Source organism: Amblyomma americanum, chromosome 5, assembly GCF_052857255.1.
Source record: "Amblyomma americanum isolate KBUSLIRL-KWMA chromosome 5, ASM5285725v1, whole genome shotgun sequence".
Classification (NCBI taxonomy): Eukaryota; Metazoa; Arthropoda; class Arachnida; order Ixodida; family Ixodidae; genus Amblyomma; species Amblyomma americanum.
This window is the reverse complement of record NC_135501.1, coordinates 208,557,342-208,564,082: the sequence shown is the minus strand read 5'-3', so window position 1 is coordinate 208,564,082 and position 6,741 is coordinate 208,557,342. Positions and strand designations below refer to the sequence as shown.

General features: G+C 49.4%; 1 long non-coding RNA gene across 1 annotated transcript; it reads right to left on the bottom strand.

Moving 5' to 3' along the window:
• Nucleotides 1-1,821: 1,821 nt before the first annotated feature.
• LOC144135540 (uncharacterized) lies at nt 1,822-2,666 on the bottom strand. Its single transcript, XR_013315526.1, has 2 exons — nt 2,508-2,666; nt 1,822-2,344 (listed from the first exon to the last, which is right to left on the bottom strand). It is a non-coding gene; the product is annotated as an uncharacterized LOC144135540 (long non-coding RNA).
• Nucleotides 2,667-6,741: the final 4,075 nt, after the last annotated feature.

The following is a 6,741-nucleotide window of genomic DNA, read 5'->3' as shown; positions in this document are numbered from 1 at the left end:
TCAAAGAAAGTTTTTACTCCTCCTCCTCCTCCTCCTCCTCCTCCTCCTCCTCCTCCTCCTCCTCCTCCTCATGTTTTCGTGCTGCCTCCCCTCGCTGTGCAACGAGACCAACAAGCTCAAACCAAAACTCTAGTTCTAGTTGAAAGAGTGTCACGCGATAATAATTTTTTTAGACATTAAAAAACGGCTAACAGCTGCCTTCGCGTCGTAGCTGGGAGAGTGAACTTTACATAAACGCCACAGAAGGTGGGCGCCGCGGTACCGCAAAAATCGGTTTTGCTAGCGAGGTTATTTAGAAAGTCGCAGACGCTTCGTGAGTCGCAAGCGTTGTTTTCCTTATTATTTTAAGTAAGATAAAGTTTTCCAGTGTCGGAATAGTTTGCCACGTCTGCGGCAGCTCGGTGGCCCGTGCATAGTATGCCGTCTAAATTAGGCCTCATACGTAAAAAGCCCCTGCAGCTAGCACCTGCAACGAGGTTTTCTTCGTCATCCTGTGTGACTGAGTTGCTAGGAAAACACGTGCAATGTGGCACAATTAGCAGATTACAACTTCAGGTTTAACCTACTCGAAGTAAAGTGCTCTAAGAAAGTATATTTGTTCAGAAATGGTTAAAAAATACACGAGCTTTAGTCGCCGTTTCGTTCTTCTATCCTCAACCATCCCCTCTGCTGAAGAATAAGTGACCGCCGCACCAGGAAAATTAATTTTTACTCTTAGGGCGAAACGACAGCGAGAACTTTAAAATCGCATTATCCTGTATATATACCAATACCTTGTACGCAAGATCGAATGCCTGAAAATGGACGTCAGTATCAGTGTTGTTGCTGGTGCCGTGCTCGCGAGATGAAAATATTGTAAAGAACAAGGTGACAAAGACAAAGCAGGTGACACATGACAAAGAAGAACATGGCCCTGGCGTCAGCCGCATTGCTATCGCCACGAATGTCTGTGCTCGACTGGCTGCCCTCGGACTGTTCTCGCCGCTGCTCCCGTCCCCCCAGCTCCTGTCAATAAACCCCCGCCTTACAATATTTATATTCGACGAGCATATTTCCACTGTAAAGGATCGGTGGATGCTCGCGTGGTCATCAGGACCGTTCGTCCTTCTTCTGTGTCCCGCGCCTGGGGTCTTGCGGACACTTCCCAGCTGGACGCGGCGAGAAGCTCTCAAAGCGAAGCATCCACGCGTTGACCATCCCCGGCAGTGGCGTAGTGAGGGAGTGGCTGGCTCGTCCGGTCCACCGAATGTCTCCTTTCTTGGAATGGCGCGGCCACGCGCGAAGTTGCAGGTGGCAGAGTCGTGTGTTTTGTTTAACGCCCGCCAAGGCTGCTTACTTTCTGCCTGGTGTGCAAACAGTGGTAAGATTTACTGCACCGGCAAAGTGGCCGCTCAATGACAGCGCCCTCGTCTGAACGGACTGTGGTACAGCCTCGAAACAGACGCTCCTTTTGGAAGATCCCTTGAAGAGTAAACTTCCCCAGACAAACGGATGCTGCCGCTTGTCCAAAGATGGTCATGGCCCGTTTGAGTTATGCCACTTCCCTAATTCCTGGAGACACCAAGGTCGAGGGTCTACGCGGAAACCGACGCACGTGTTGTCGTGATGGTGTGCTTGCATTTGCTTTTCCTTTTTCTTCGGCGGGGGAGAGAGTTTTTGTAACACTGTCAGAGCTGCTGGGCGCGGCACGCAGCCAAGTGAACCAATTATGTTAGGAGTTTACCATGATTGGGTGCTCTAAAACCGGGCCCCGGAGCCCGGAAAAGGGGCTACGGTCTGATGTAATACATCTTCGGCTATGTCAAGCAGGGGCCTCCCCTGTTGTTAGTCAGTTACATGTTTTATTGTTTTATGCTCTTGCTGATTAAAATGCCTAAACTTGTAATTATGCAAGTTTGCCTACATAGAGCTCCAAGTCATACACCCTTAATCCCTGCATTGTAGTTCGTCGCAAGGCTGTCTCTGACGCGGTACCTCTGGCCAAAAAAGACTTCGTGCCATCAAATCTACGAGCCCTGACAGTCGCTGATCGAACGGGTGGCGGGGAAGAACCGGCGTAGAGAAGAGAAACTTTAAAGCCTACTTCCACTATTTGCCCTTCCTTCTTTGCTTCCAGTTCAACCAGACAGGCTACGTCGTTGAACTTGAAACCTTGTAGGTTCGGCCACAAAAAACATAGCGGCAAGAACAGGAGACACAGACAGGAGCGCAGTCATGCCAGTTTGCCCTTTCGAACCATGCAGGGCTTCCTCCTGCGCCTTTTCGCGTCTCAGAATCACGAGGTCTGGCGGCTGGGGCAGTCCACCATTCTCAGTCTCTATCCGGCCACAGCACGCACCGCAGTCTGCGTAAATCATAGAAGAAAGACAGACGTACGCGCCTATAAGACACATACGGAAAGCCCCAGGAACGGAAAAAGGCAGTGTGCAAGTTGGAAGATGAGTGGTCTGTTTGCAACGGAAGAGAAGCCCTCGGTGCGGAAGTGCCCGGTGTATATGTATACATACGTGAGGCTTCTCTCGCACGTGTAGCCAACAGCCCAGGCTCCCTCTATTGGCGCCTCCCTCTAACTCGGGGGCTTTACACACTCGCCAACGCAGACGCGGCCGAGAGATGACGTCTGTACGGCCTGCAGCTTCGCACGCCGTTCGCCGATGCTGTGTATTTATGGGCGGCCAACGAAGGGGGCAATGGATGAGACCGCTCTGGAAGCCCCAGCGGAGCTTTGTGTGCTTGCACGGGGCTTCCCGGTTCACTGGCTGTCCCGCAGTCACGCAGGCCTCTTATGCCTCGCCTTCCTTTCGGAAACACGCGGCTTGCTTGCTCGCTCGCGCAGACGGCGTCGGCCTTTGTAGGCTTAGCAAGTGGTCGCGCATCACGGAAACACAGCCGCATTATTTATGGTTGGCGGTGGTTTAAAGCGCGGGGTATAGTCCGTAAAAGCGTTCTATCGCAGATCTCCACGACACGAAGCGGCCGTAAATGGCACGAAGTCATTCTAGTTTTATGTGCCTTTCAGAGGACCGAATCGTCTCCCTCACGCGTAACATTGGACATGCGGAAGTTTTAAACGCTTAACGTTCGAACACCGGCATGAGGCCTGCCTTAATCCTAGTCAGGCACCACGCATTTCCTTCTGCTTATTATAGAATATGCTTTTCTCGGGTACCGCAGCTGCCTGCCAAAAGTGTACACATGTGCCACAAAATAGAGGAACATTGCGTTGCATTTTCTGCTTATATTTTGCTTCCTTGCGCTATGCCTTACATATTAATGTCAAATTAACATCGTGGCTTTTCACTCTTGCAGTCTTACCAGCCGTAACGTTTTCGCAACATGTTTGACCGTAGTTTTGAACCAATGCCTTTGTTGTCGCTGTAATAGTGATACTTGGTATCCCTTGATGCACTGGTCTGGGTAACAGCTTTAGAAAAGAAAATGAAAGCGTCGCAAGACCCTGTTAAATCCTCTCTGTCCCTGCACCAATGCACGGCTCATCAAACATGTCGTCTGCTGATTACGCAGCAAGGCCCGCCACTAGGGTACAGTCCCTTATTTCCTTCCCTTCTGTTACTTCAGTGACACTAGCTTGACCGTCATGGTGGCCTTACGCGCTGACGTCACAGGCTGCCTTTCGGTTTCTCTCTTTGTGGTGTCAGATGCTTTCTCTCTTCATGGTGGCCGTCTGACTGTAGTTATGTGACATGGTCTATTGGTCAAGAATCGTTAGGTCAAATGACCTAGTCATGCGACGCATGGTCCCACCCCACTCTACTTCCAATTCTCGTCGCAACTCCCAACTGAGCCTGCCAGCAAATTCTCTTGACACATCCTTCCTTCCAGATCCCCATTTCAAACAAAGCTAAAGCCATAGCAATGCGTTGCAGAAGAAGTTGCTTTGGGGCTAGTTGGTTCATGGCTCTTTGTGTCATCCCCCTTTTTCCTGTGTGTGTGTCTTTTGCGCCTTTCAGAACTTCAATCTAAAGCCATAGTCCTAAGGTGAACGTAGTGTCAAAATACATGAAAGCTGTATTTATCTTTTTCGTTTCAGAGAATACGGAGTATGCAAGGAAATGTGTTTTGCCGACCTTTATCACTCTGCGTTTCTAGGCAGCTATATATGGGATCTCTCCAAATTCAGTTACATTTTATATCTGGGCTGCGTACCCCAGCGCTCCCGTTTGCCACAGTTAGAAATGAGAGATTTCGCGCTGAAAGAGAGACGTTCTGGGTGGTGGCGGACAAAGCAAATATGAAAGCAAAGCTCTAGGATGGCAGTGACGCCTGACGGGACTGAGGCGAAATATGTGCCTTGGCGGCGTACAGCGTAACGAGCACTGTGACTATGGTGCTCGGAAGTAAGACGGGACGCCGGAGAGACGCAAGACCACACCAGACCGGGCGTCCTCCCTCGTCCGCGGTCATAAGTTATCAGCGAGATCCCGGTGTTACTCTGTTCCGCGCTCGTTCATCACGTCTGCCCACAACGAGGTGCCTTTCTTTCCCGAGGAGGCGGGGACGAACTCGTAAATAACGGGGAATGTGTGTCTCTCGCACACCCAGCCATGAATGTCCTTTGACTTGACCCGGAGTTCCTTACTGGGAGCTCTTCATCTCTACGCTTCCGCCTCCTGCTATCGCTTGCAGCTATGTGGCGCACTTGTCGGGAGACCATTTTGTCTTTAGGCGGGCTTGATTCGCTTTCTTTTTCGGTTTTTAGCAAAGGACCGATAATTAACGTTACCAGCTTCGTGCCTTTCTTATTTCTCTTTAATGCTCGTTCCGCTTCTGGAGTTGCAGAACCGAAGCGGCGGGTGGAAAGGAGACAGTCTGGAACGTGACTGCCTCAGCGACATAAGCGTAGTTGCGGAAGAGAGAAAAACGCCGGGTATGGTGGAAGGTAGGGAAACGGTCGGGAAGAGGGGAGGAGGGTGCGCAGAGAATGCGACTGCGACCCACGTTCTGACTCCGGCTAACGAGCCTCACGTTGTGCGGGTGAAAGAGCGTGGATGTCTGCCGTGCGTTCCATTGCCGCTCGTTGTTTTATCTCTTACCTGACCTCCTTGAGCTGTCACACTCGCGTTTCGTTTTCCGTTTATTTTGTCGTGAAACTAGCATTTATAGAACGAAAGTTCCAGTGCCCTGATAATGTTCTTCCAGTGTGGCAAAGGCACTCCCCTCCTTATTTCCTTGCTTACTTTCTGCTCAATGCACATGTTAACCATGTGCATTGAATCTAAAGATCACCAACTAGCTCAGTTGTCCGCTTTAAATTCCTTTATGTTTTCTTTATATATATATATATATATATATATATATATATATATATATATATATATATATATATATATATATATATATATATATATATATATATATATATATATCTGAAGTGGGGTATAACTGTAAAAATTGTTACAGCTTGAGTTGATCCAGAGTACGCTCGCATTTTTTGAGATCGCTGGATGGTGCCTCTTGTATGCCATACACTTGCCCGCAAAGTTATACAAACTTCGAGGTCACAAAAAAGTAGAATTTTCTCACTGCTTGGAAGTGCGGCTTGGCACTGAAGGCTCCATACCTGCGGTTCGCGGCTCCATTCTTAGCCTGACAAGAAATAGGGCTATTCCGTGACTTTTAGGTCCAAAGCTTCTTTTTTTTTTTTTTTTGACCGGGCACCTGTACATTGCTGTCTGGCAGAGGTTCAAGCATTATAACAGCAGTATGTCACTGCGAGTGTGGTCAAGTACGAGTGGTCACTGTCTGTACAACGGACGTGGGTCTGAATGCTAATAAGCTACGGCAGGGCGGCATAGTACTTGGCTAACAGGCCATGTGATAACGCTTGCACCCATGCATCTAAAGTTGTCTTTTTCTTCTCTGCTTTTTAAAAAGCGCTTCATACACTACCTGAGGCCGTATTTGCAACGTTTAATTTAGTCCTCATTTCATCGGGCCCTCTGCCATTGGTTGCTGCTCCCGGTGACATGAGCCACTGGGGACGACGTCACGCTGCTCGTTGCAGGAGCACGCCTGCAGGACAGCATATCTACTCGCCCCGCACAAGCGCACGGGCAACGATATGGCGACGGATGGAGGAGGACGAAGACGCGTTTGTCGGCCCTGACAAGCTTTATCGACTCTATTTCTATATATCTCGGATAACAAACTTTGCAGTGGCTGGGCTACGCATTGGCTGACCATGGTCTCTGGGACACATCCCCACTGTTTGTAATAGCGATAGGGCGGTGCCTAGCGACGGCACTGCGTTCAAACAAACCAGCCGTGCCCGAGACTGGCCGTTTACTCCAAAACTCCGGTTACTTTCTTCGGGAATGTCGTCGAGGCCAGCTGAAAAGGAAACGAAATGAAAGGTTACAGAGCAGAGCCGCAGACGTGATACATAAGTACCACGGGCACTCTGTGTGCTTATTCGCGGAAATGACGGAGGAAAACGATAGTAAACATGCATCTATAAATTATCCGAGGAGGCGACGCTGAGGAGAATGAATGGCGTCACTCCATAAGAAAATCCGCCTGAAATACGACACCCTTAGCATTCCTGTAGTAAACTCGGGAAAAAAGCAGGTATGATTTATTTTTCTTTTGGGAAGTAAGATAGGGCATAAGGGGGGGGGGGGGGGAGTTGTTTCACACCTTCGTTAACAATAGGGCTGATGTCAACATGTCCATAAATAGCTCGGCTATTACCCAGCTATTGAATACCGCTGTCACGTCAGA